We start from the raw sequence: 12,905 nt of genomic DNA on the forward strand, positions 1-12,905 counted from the left end.
AGTATTTTTTTTTTTATGTCCCCACTTTGAAATTATTTTCCGCTTCAAAAATGATTGCATCAATAAAAGTATACAGTGTACATATGCCACATGAACAAATACAATTTTTGTAATAACTTACTTGACTAGATTATGAATATAAGTAAATGCAAAATATTTAATCAGTAGCGTATTATACAGGAATTGCAGTTAGTCGGATGTAAAGTATTTTCTAGAAATACATCACCTTAACACCCATCCACTTATCAAACTTGTGTACTTATCAGTTTCATCTATATGAATGCATTTTGATGAGATACCTTTAGAAAACGTTATATTTTTTTTAGAATAAATCGTTTAAATGAAAATTTAGGAGGATATTACCGTTAGATGGTATTAGTTTAACTATAGATTCTCTATAAAATATTTAAAACGCTATTATTGGATACGGTCCTTGGTACTTAACATCTAAGAACTAGAACAGTTACTGTAGAGGGAAAAGAATTTACCCTAAAGAACACTGCGGTGGAAATGTCACTAAATATTCATAAAAAATTTGAGCATCACCACTTGTTGAAGAACAAAAGCGCACTAACTGATGGACTATTCAGAAGTTAAATATGAAAGCACCAGCACAAGGAAACAAATCAAGCTTAATAAACAATATCTAAAACTGAAAATCGTTTATTACGTTATATATATATATATATATATATATATATATATATATATATATATATATATATATATATATATATATATATATATATATATATATATATATATATATATATTTATATACATGTGATATTGATATATATATATATATATATATATATATATATACACACACATATATATATATATATATGTATATATATAATTATATATATTTATATATCTATATATACATATATATATACATATATATACATATGTATATACATGTATATATATATATATATATATATATATATATATATATATATATATATATATATACATATATATATATGTGTATATATATATATATATATATATATATATATATATATATATATATATATATATATATATATATATTACAGTCGTGACAAAGAAGGGTAATTTACCATTTAAACAAATGAGCTCAATAAACAATAAAGATACAAAATAAAAGTATTTGAATGAAAATACTATCAAACAAGATTTAAATATAATAAAGCCAAAACAAAATTTACAGAACCTTATAATTAAACTTAACATCCATATAAAAGGAACACTAAGGTCATAAAGGGCAGGAATGACACAATAGGACAAATGACAAATGACAAATGACAACAACGTCTCTAAGAGTAATCATACCTGAAATTGAGAACACTTGAAATAAAAGCACAATTTGTTATCAAACCCTTACCATAATATCACTTATACTTAGGTTATAGATACATTACAATAAAGGGGACTGCTTCCATGTTGGACACCAAAGTCCTTGGTTTAGTTGCTGAGTGGAGACTGACTCAAAATTACATTTAGGGGTCGAAAAAATCTAGAATGGGCACAGCAAGTAAGAATAATGAGTGAGAAAGAAGGCAAACAAGTTACTGGGAAAGGGCAAGGGAAAGTGGTATAAAGGGGAAAACACTCAGGCTAAATGTATACAATAATTAGAATAATTTCGAAGGTGTAATACCTCCCCCCAGAGGATCAAGCCTAGCGGAGTGGCTTGATCAAAAGTGAACACCTTACATTTCCCGCGAAGGTTGAGAATGGCCCCTTGACAAGGCATCAGCAAATACGTTGTCGCTGCCCTTGAGGTGCTTTATTTGAAGGTTGAAGTTTTGAAAATATAAAGACCATCTTAGTAAGCGCTGAATATTGGCCTTGGTGCGTTCAAGAAAGGCGAGGGTATTGTGGTCGTTATAGTCATGGATGACGGAAGCTCCTTGTAGATAACATTCAAACTTTTGGAAGGCAAGAACCAAACTTAAAAGCTCCTTCTCTATGGTACTGTAGGACAGGTGTGGAGGCTTGAAGCTACTGCAAGTGTATTGTATTGGGTGGAGGACCCCATCAATTTCCTGAAGCAAAACTCCTCCATTATCTGTGTCGCAAGTGTCTACTTGTAAAGAGAAGGATTTAGAAAAAGTAGGACGGTGTAAGACTGGCTCACTACTCAAAAAACATTTTAAATGTTTGAGTGCTGCCTGACATCTCTCATCCCATTCATACTTCTTTTTAGGGCTGGTAAGGCTATGTATAGGTGAAGCTACTGAAGCAAAATTAAGCCAGAACTTCCTGTAATATGAAACCATACCTAGAAATCTTTTCAGGGATGTCCTTGTCTTAAGTTCTGGATAGTCAAGAATGGCATTAACATTTGCAGTTTTAGGCCTGACATAACCTCCACCCACAATATGTCCCAAGTAAGTATCTATAGCTTGACCAAAAACATTTTTGTAAATTTATTGTTAACGGGGCTTCTCTTAATCTATCAAAGTGCATATACAAACGTTTCAAAAGCTCTTCCCAAGAATCTGCTATCACCAATATATCATCTAGATATGCAAATACCCCCTCTAGACCCTGAATAGTGTAGTTAATTATGCGTTGAAATGTGGATCAGGCATTTGTTAAACCAAAAAGCATTACTTCATACTGGAATAACCCAAAGGGAGTTAGGAAACCCGATATAAGCTTGGCCGTAGATGGTAACTTCACCTGATAATACCCTTTGAGATCTATTTTAGCTACAAACATTGCTTGGCCCAGAGAGTCTATAAGGTTATCTAGATGGGGTAAAGAGTAACTATCCTTAACAGTAGCAGAATTTTCTCTCCTGTAGTCTGTACACAGTCGCATGATCCCATCCTCCTTTGGTACCAATAGACAGGGAGACGCCCATGGTGACTTGCTTGGTTTTGCTAATCCAGCTCTCAGAAGATATTCCACTTCCTCTTTCATCACTAGTTTCTTGGCCTGGCTGATGCAATAAGGGTGTTGTCGTATGGGATCAGTTCCTGGTAGAAGTTCGATGTCATGGGTGAGGACTGTACATTTACCTGGATTTTCCCTACAAAGTTCTGGGTAAGAGTAAATAAGATTTTGAAGTACTTCTGATTGAAAAGGAGAAAGAGGATGACAAGAGTTTTCAAAGTCTTTCAGAAAGGCACAATTATCTCCAAAATGCCACGAATAGATGAATTCAGGTTCACTGAAGGTTTCTCTTCTTTGACCTTAACATTTACAATTTTTGTCTCCATAACCAGTTTCAGTATTCCTGGAATGATTCCTTTTAAGCAGATTGGCATAGATAATTTGAGTACTTTTCCGGTATGGTTATTGACATGTTTAACTACTTTATATGGACCAAAGAATTTGGAGGAAAATGGGGATCCAGGGATAGAAAAATATGCTAACACAGGATCTCCTGGGTTGAACTTCCTAATTCTAGTTTTTTTTTATCATAACTATTTTTTTCATTTTAATCTTAGCTATCTATTGACCTTGGAAAGGTTTGTTTTCAAAGTTACTCAAATATTGTTGAACAGTTACAGTCTGATTAGAGTCTGGGTGCTTTAACCATTCATCTTCAATTAATGCAAGGGGTCCTCTTAATAATCTCCCTTATACTATTTCAAAAAGAGAAACACCAGGGGACTCCTGGGGGACTTACTTATAGAAAACAACAAAAACTTTACTCCTTCATCCAAATCGAGATTGCTCTCAAAACAAAACTTTAAAGGTTTGGCGCCATCGTTTATGGACTCCTTGAGATTCCGGATATGCAGATGATAAGCCATGTATTAAATTTAATGCCTTGAGGATTTCTGAAAATATTTTACTTGTAAAGTTAGAACCTCAATCAGTTTGTATATCCTTGGGGATCCCGTAAATAGTAAAGAAACCTAAAAGGTGTTTAGCAATATTTTTGGCAGATATATTCTCAAGTGGAATGGCCTCTGAAAAACGAGTATGGGGACATAAGAGTTAATAAATATTGGTTACCACCCTTCGGCTAGGGCAAGGGTCCAACACAGTAAATTACTAATTTCTCAAAGGGCTCATATAGAACTAATATAGGCTGTAAAGGGGCTTTAAGAATTACTTGGTTAGGTTTGCCAGCTATTTGATATACATGACATGTCTTTAGTAAATCTCCTACGTCTTTCCACAAATTAGGCCAAAAGAACTTATTATGAAGTAAGTTTTGTATTGTCCCAAATGATCACCTGGTTCATCATGTGCAATTTCCATTGTATGAGTGCGTACTGAAGAAGGAACAACAATTTGGTATTTCTCACTCCAGGTATCAAGATTTTAATAGTTAAAAGGACAGTAAAAACGCATTAGGATACCATTATTATGATAAAAAGAAGGATTTATTCAAAGATTTTATATCAACAACCTTATGATGCAAACAAGATAAAGATTGATCTGACCTCTGGCCAGCTGTTAGTTTATCTCTAGACATTGCCTTAAGTAGGAAATCCCCATTTACTTCAAAGTCATTTACTTTTTTTCCTGCTTTGGACAGAGTGATTATATGTGTTGGGGCTTGTTCAAGATCTACCTTCTCATCATCCATCAAAGGTTTGTTCAAAACGACCATATCATCCATGTGGGGTATCAGTGACAATTAAGTTTGGTACAATAAATTTCCGGGCTAAATCATTACCCAATACCAATGAAACTCCTTTTACCGGTAATCTGTATCAATCACCCCTAATTCAACTTTTCCTTTTACAAGTGGACAATCAAGATAGATACTGGCAAGAGGAATGGACGAGATTCCGGTTAGATCCCTCACAACCACCTTATTCTCAACATTAGGTAAAGCCTTACTATGCAACAAAGTTAAAGCAGCTCCAGTGTGTCGTAATATAGTGACCTTAGACTTCTGTTCTTTCTCCCCCAAGGATATTATACCTTCAGACTTAAAATCATCAAACATATCTGGTACATTTACTTGCACATGCGAAAAGGGTTTACTTTGAGAGGTTGAAAATTTTATGTTGGGTTTCATAAAAACATTACGGTAGTTATCAGATCTTTTACATTTAGGTTCTTTACAATTACGAATAGTGTGTCCTTCTTTCTTACAATAACTACATTTAGGATTATCAGAACCTTTGGGATTATCATCCGAAATCTGCTGTGATTTTGCTGAAACAGGTTTTACAAAAACCCCAGCTCTTATTAGGAATGGACTTATGTATTAAGGAATAAGTGTCAGCCAAGGAAGCAGCCTTTAGTAAATCTTTTTCCTGCCTATCTTCAATATAGAATATTATATTAATGGGAAGTTTCCTTTTAAATTCTTCAAGAACCATTAAATTCATCAGCTCCTCGAGATAAGTTACTTCAGCAAACTTAAGCCATTTCTTGAAAGCTCTAAGCTTGTCAGAAGCGAATTCTAGGAAAGTTTGGATATTTCATTTACATAAGTTACGAAAAGCTTGTCTATGTCCTTCCTCTGTTATGGAAAATGCATCTAAGATTGCTTTCTTAACCTGGTTATAATCCTTTGTATCATTCACATGCCTAAAAACCTGACCAGCTTTACCTGAAAATTTAGGTTTGAGGAGCCATACCCACTGTTCAGCAGGCCAATCAACGTGATTGGCAGTATCCGCAAATACCCGAAAATAATCCTCTGGATCACACTCTGTGAATAAGGGAAGTAACTTTATATTTTTAGCCAGGTCAAAGGGAGATAGCTCTTGTTCCATTTGCCTATTCTGAAGATTTATTGAGGCCCTCTCTTGTTCCACCTTGACAGCTAAACTAGCTTCTAACTCTAATTTAGCTTTCTCCCTTTCAAACTTTTCCCTTTCTTCCCTAGCTGGAAATTCTAACTTAGCTTTCTCCATTTAAAATCTTTTTATTTCTTTTTCTTTCTCCATTTCAAAAAAATTCACGTCTCTTTTCAGCTGCTTGCAAAGCTAACTCTTCCTGTCTTAAAGCTAACAGAGCTTTTTCACGCTCGACTGCAAGACGTTCAAACTCTAGCTTTTGTTCAACTGTAAGGCAAGTGGTTTCTGGAACAAGCTACTGTCTAAGCTTCGTCACCCAAGGTTCCAATATGCATATAGTGAGCTATTATCACTTTCCTAATGTCAAACTTACGCATACTAGAACGTACCTCAAGGTCTAATTGCCTAGCTACTTCCATTAATTCAGACTTCCTAGTATTGGTAAGGGTACGTAATTCAGAAGGAGGATCCATCACAAACTTTTGAGTATCAAACTTCACTATTGTGAAAATTAAAAAGAAACTTCATGAACAATATAAACACCTGAATTAGGATTTTACAATTCTTAAATTGGAGCTAACTTAGTCAAGCATTGACCACGCATAAAACCATAAACCACGCATAGATAGTAAAAGATTAGACAAATACTTATATACAAAACATTTTAGGTACAGGGAAATGAGAATGAATAAGGACGCACTGGAAGTGTTTTACTCCCGGTTCAAACCAAAATGAAGACAAAAGGAAGTACCGTCGCTCAGCTAACAACCATAACTTACTACACTTTGATTAGAACGGTAACTTTACATACATATGCCGAGGCGTTAACAAGATTCATTACACTTTACAAAAAATGAATAATGCAAGAGACTGGTATCTAAGGACCCAGGGAAAGACTATAAGCACGTGAAAGTCACGACTCATTCGAGAGAAATGATTTTTTAACAATGGTACAGCAGATTAACTTTTCAACCCGCAGACTGAGTCTCGGTTATGAGAGGAGGGGTGGTAAACCATAAGGTTAACAGCAGTCGATTACTAAAACAGATGTGGCCACCTTCTGTCACCGAAAAATTTACGCAATGGAAATAGATTCTTCAACGGTCTAGCAAACACAAAAACAGTCACGTAACTAACTATAACTCAGGATGTTTATATCATGTAAGGTTGAATAACGAATCACCAACTACATAAACCAACACCTGATTTTTAACGAAGTTGTCCATTATTGCATATCAACGAACTTCAGCAAAAAGATCCAATGAACCATAATAATGCAAAATAAACGTATTTGAATGAGAACATGATCAAACAAGATTTAAATACAATAATACAAAAATTATTTACAAATATTATAATTAAACTTTAAGTCCATATAAAAGGAACACAAAGGTTATAAAGGACAGGAATGACACAATAGGACAAATGACAAATGGCAAATGACAAATGACAACCACGTCTCGAAAAGTAATCACACTGGAAATTGAGAACACTTGAAATAAATGCACAATTTGTTATTGAACCCTTACCATATTATCACTTTTACTTAGGTTATAGATACATTATAATAAAGGGGACTGCTTCCCTGTCGACACCAAGGTCCTTTGTTTAGTTGCTGAGTGGAGACTGATTCAAAATTACATTTAGGGGTCGATGAAATGTAGGATGGGCGGAGCAAGTAAGAACAAGGAGTGTGAAACAAGGCAAACAAGTTCCTGGGAAAGGGCAAAGGATAGTGGTATACAGAGGAAAACAGTCAGGCAAAATATATACAATAATCACAATAATGTGGAAGGTGTAATAATATGTATATGCATAATGTCAACTACTAATTTCATTTAGTACTTTGCTTTCAAAAACTGCTTCCTTAAACCATTTTGCTACCTTGCTTTTCCTCATAATTCAGATATCAGGTAGGAATCTTCATGAAATTAAACAGTTTCCGGCAATTAAGCTTCATATTGATTTTTACCTGAAACAGTAATATAATGAGATTGACTCCACATGTTTATTAATCTCATAACTGCTGACTAAATAAGATTTTGATATTACTGTTAAACTGAGGGAAATGGTATCTGTCTTTTTTACTCATAGATAGGTAATGTGAACTCGGATAAAGGAATGGAACTATTAATTAATTTACGAAGTATTTTCTCGGAAGAATAAAAGAATTATCGGCTTTTCTAACATTGATTACCAATAAGAAACTCATAGTTTATTAATCATCAAAGTCAAGAATTTTAGAAAAAATATCAAGAAATAACCCTTTGTTCTACTGTATTGGAAGATGGATTATTTATTTGTGACCAGATCTTTTTTTTTTTCTACTTTTGGAATAGTGATAGAGTCTGTGAGTATAGCAGTCAAAGAAAAAATTGAAAATATAGAGGTAACTATTGTTTACGACTTCACTGACCAGACGAGGCCATCCAAATCGTCTACAACTGTTGCGACTTCTGGGAAACCCTTCACGTCATCATCATCTTTAATACTCATCGTGGCATGCGGCCCCCTCTTGGCTCCCCCCCCCCCAACCCCTTCAGCATGTGTCAGGATAAGCATTAAGGAGAAAGGAGGGGACTTCATAAACCCCGTCAAACTACAAGAAATCCTTGGCCTTCATTCCAGTCAAGTAAGTACCCTTTTTTTAAATAATATTTATCCTTTGACAAAACATATATACTTTTTGATATTAAAAAGATACATGAATACCCAATCAAAAATTCTAACATTTCTATTTTTTTATTTCATCCTTCAGCTGGCAAAAGCTACAAACCTCACAGTTCAGGTAGAGAACCCGATAGGTGTGATCGACAAACAAAAAGGTCAAGAGGATTCCTGCGTCAAAGAGTCCTCGCCTGGTGTTTTTGACATCTCTTCCCCTCCCTTGGTTGACCCTCTCGATTCTTCTTCAGAGGCTTCTAGAGCTTCCATTTCACTTTCCATTATAGGTAAAGTACCAGGTAATTAAAATAAAATCATCAGTTGCAAGAATTGACAAAGCTGCAGTGAATTAGAAGGTATCTGAACCCACTTTTCATGTTTACGCTTTAAATTTCCCAAGTAATCATGTTATGAAATTGAAAAATTTCCCGCCGTCTATATCTAATTATTAAACAGACCATTCAGATAAATATGAAGAGAATATTTTGTGCTGATCAGAGATAAATGAATTTTATCAATTTAGTAAATTGCCTACTGTTATGCATATTTCTTATAGCTTGACTGTCCCCTAGTTGCAAATTAATTAATTTCTGGCTTGTAACTCGCCCTTCACCCCCTCCCCCCCAAAAAATTGCTGCCCAATAATCATGAAAATAACAAGAGGTACTCTTATTAGAAATTTAATAATTAGACATTTGCTAAGAGAATGGGAGTGCGACTAGATTTAATGAAAGATATGAAATATAATAAGGAGGGTACCTTTATTTGATTCCCTTATTGCTCCCAATCTTTGGAATTGTAGGTCGAGGAAGGTATGAGAGGGATAATTCTATCTGCTTAATTATCAGCAGTTATTACATTGCCTTCTCATGTCCTATCTTGGGTGTAGATGATATGTGAATATGTTCAGTATATATGCCACTGATCTTCAGTGCAATAGCTTGTCCCTTGTCTCTGCCGCTCCTGAGCAAACTTCTAACTTGTTGTAGCACTAAAAGTAACACACACACTCTCTCTCTCTCTCTCTCTCTCTCTCTCTCTCTCTCTCTCTCTCTCTCTCTCTCTCTCTCTCTCTCTCAGCAACATTTTTTTATTAACAAGTATTTTACAATTGCTTCCATTTATTTGAATTATGCATTTTACGTTTTATTTTTACAAAAAGATTCACCTATGTACAACATTTGGAATTCGAAATAACTGTCAAAAAGATTCATCCATTTTGAATATTATGATTAATATATGTAATGGAATAGAACTTGCTTTTATTGTTTTACGAGCTCTCATTGCAATTAAACGCTGTTTGGAACCTTTTTTGCAACGGTGCAATAAATAAAAGGGAGAAAATATGAGTTGCTTGTTTGAGCCGGTGGAAACGTCACTCTAAATTACTTGCTCGTCAGGCACATCCACTGTTCTCATATTAAAAGTGTTAAATGTTTGTGTAAAGTATGTGCTGCTTTCAGTGGTTTCAGTACAGTATGTATAATTCAGTTCCCAAAGTGTATATAATTACACAAGCGTTTTTTTAACTGGTTGCGTGTGGCTAACACCAGACATCAAGTATAGTGCGGAGATGGACAATTGTGTCAGTTCTAAGGTTTACACTCCTTTACCCATTTTCTTTGTTGGGAAAAAGACAATGGAAGTTTGCCCCTCACCATAATTCCTGGACGCAAGTTATTTAGCTTAACACCACTTAATATACACAAGCTTTTCCGAATAAACTGCCTTTTTGAAAGGCTTTTGAAATCACGGCAAGTAACGATACATACAATGTATAGTTTTAACGACTGACTTATGAAGATGTCTTTGATATCAAAGTATCAAATCATTCAAAGAACTACGGCTTCATTATAAAATAATAATTATTGCAAGAGCATGATGGTAACCACTGAATAATATGTATAGGAGATGTTTCAATCTAATATTTGCCCAGTTACTAACTATAGAAAATATTTTTGGTAACAGTAACAAAAAGATGAATTAATAATATAGTAATTAAGGATACAACAACACTGGGCAAATGATAATATTTTTATGAATTTTAAACAGGTAATTGACATTTTACATTTAAAACAATGATTATTTACTTTCATTGGAAGAGTACTTTACACACACACGTATATATACACATATATGTATGTATGGGTACACATACACACACTTACACACACACACACACACACACACATATATATATATATATATATATACACACGCATATATATATATATATATTTATATATATATATATATATATATACTTATATATATATATATATATATATATACATATATATATATATATAACGGATTTTGAGCGAAGCGCAAAATCTATTTTTGGGTGAGATGGCCATGTCATCCTGATGGAAGTTCCTTAAAGTAGCTTCCTAAGGGATATATGTAGTACAGTGATATTCTCAGAGAATTTTACCTTTAGGTAACCAGAATTGTAACTCCTGGTGCGAATATCCTTAATTTTTTTTCCAAAGACAAGGAACGTTACCATTATTCGTCACCATCACTAATCATAACCAATATTAGTGCTCCCTGCCTCCTACAGGGAAGAGTCATTCTAGACAGTAGAAAAGGGATCTTGAGGTTAACATACATAGTATGGCCAAATATAAATATACATTGAATATACAAATAGTGTCATAGTTGCATATTTGCTAAAATAAAATCATTGTCTCTTATATCTATTATTTGATGCATACCAATATATGAGGGATACTTACTTTGGTAAGTTGAAGAAATCTTGCATGTATACATACAATTGTCTGGCGAAGGTGGACGCACTACATTCTAATAGACATTTATTACTAATAATGTAGTATGACAATGGGATTATACCTGTAACAGGTACAGAGACTATATATCCTTCTTGAAGGAAGAAATGATGAGTTCCACTCTCAGACTGAAGAAAATTATAAAACAATTTCTCTTCATAATTCCTGTACTGGTTACTTTTATCTGCACTGTGTACTTCGTACACCGGCACTAGTGCTATCTGTATGATTCCACACCTGGGATTTTGAACAGAGACAGTGTTATCATGGTAACAATTAGTTAAAAGAAGTCACACCTAAGAAGGGTGACCTGTTCTCCCTTTAATTGACAGTCCCAGTCAATTAGCTGTTCATCGTAGAATTAGACGGCACCACATATTGCTTTAGATCATGGATTTGTCTAGCGTAGTGTATGTAGAACACTCTGGATGATTCTCATCCGTTACATGTGCGAGGACATGTGAGGTCCCAAACCAAAAACTGTTTACTTCAGTAATTAGGGGGCAGGTTTTAATACACTACCTGCCGCCACTACAAAGTGTTTCAGTTCATGCATTTGTTTTGCATAGTGTTTGAAAAACACTCTGGATGATTTCCATCCAGTGTATGAACGAAGGGGCTCAAAGTCCATATACTGAAAGAAGTTCAGTGATGGAGCAATCTTTCTCAGATCATGACCTGCGGGAGTACTGTCCGGATCCGCTGTATAAATAAAGTAGGTGAGCTTCGCCCTTTGTTGTTCTAGGGATAAATTTTATCAGAAGTTTCTCCTTTAAAGAGCTGTCCTCCCCTGAAGTCTGAAGTTCTACGAAGATAGACCTTTAGACACTCTACAGGACATAGAGAGATATCTTCCTTCAGAGGGTAGATTCTCCAGGGACCCCACCTCTTAGTGGGTAGCTCGTTTTTAGCGAGAAAGGATGGATCAGGAAATAGATTCAGTTCTCCCACTTCCGTGAACTGATTGTGACCCTCATCTCTGGATAGGGCCACTATTTCCCTAACTCTAGGCCCGGAGGCGATAGCGAACAGAAAAATAACCTTTTGGGTTAGATCCTTAAGAGAACAATCTTCATTGTTCACAGATGAGGCATAATGTAAGACCTTGTCCAAAGACCAAGAGATGGTCTTTGGTGGTACCGCGGGCTTAAGCCTAGCACATGCCTTCGGAATCTTATTAAAGATTTCATTCACCAGATCCACTTTAAAGGCATATATAAGAGGCCTAGTCAAGGCTGACTTGCATGTATTTATCGTATTGGCCGCCAGACCTTGGCTATGAAGGTGGACAAAGAAGAACAGACAGAAATTCATTGAAATTTCTTTCGGTTCTTTTGCTTCGACAAACGCAACCCACTTTTTCCAGGAAGACTCATATTTTCTTCTAGATGACTTGGCCTTGTATTCGTCTAAGAATTCTATATTGCCATTTGAGATCTCAAACCTTTTTCTAACCGCTAGAGCAAGATAAATCATGAAATGAAGGGCTTGGGTTCTCTGTGATAAAACGAAGGCAGTTATTTTCTGAATCTTCGGAAATATACCTAGGGTCAGAGCTAGGACCAGCCTCATCTAGTCTATCATCCCCACTAGAGGATCCCTGTATGGGGCTATATAGTGAGGTAGTTTCTTGAAGACGCTCGTGATGAAGAGGTCGAATTGTAGTTCCGGGACTTGTTCCCATTTGGGAGGGAATATGTCTGCGCCCATGGACCATTCCAACTCTATCGGTTTGTAT

General features: G+C 35.1%; 1 pseudogene; it reads left to right on the top strand.

Annotated features, from left to right (window-relative positions):
* Window positions 1–12,905, top strand: part of LOC137639667 (putative neural-cadherin 2) — a 72,104-nt pseudogene that overhangs the window by 40,022 nt on the left and 19,177 nt on the right.

The sequence above is a fragment of the Palaemon carinicauda genome, chromosome 4 (genome assembly GCF_036898095.1).
Source record: "Palaemon carinicauda isolate YSFRI2023 chromosome 4, ASM3689809v2, whole genome shotgun sequence".
NCBI lineage: Eukaryota > Metazoa > Arthropoda > Malacostraca > Decapoda > Palaemonidae > Palaemon > Palaemon carinicauda.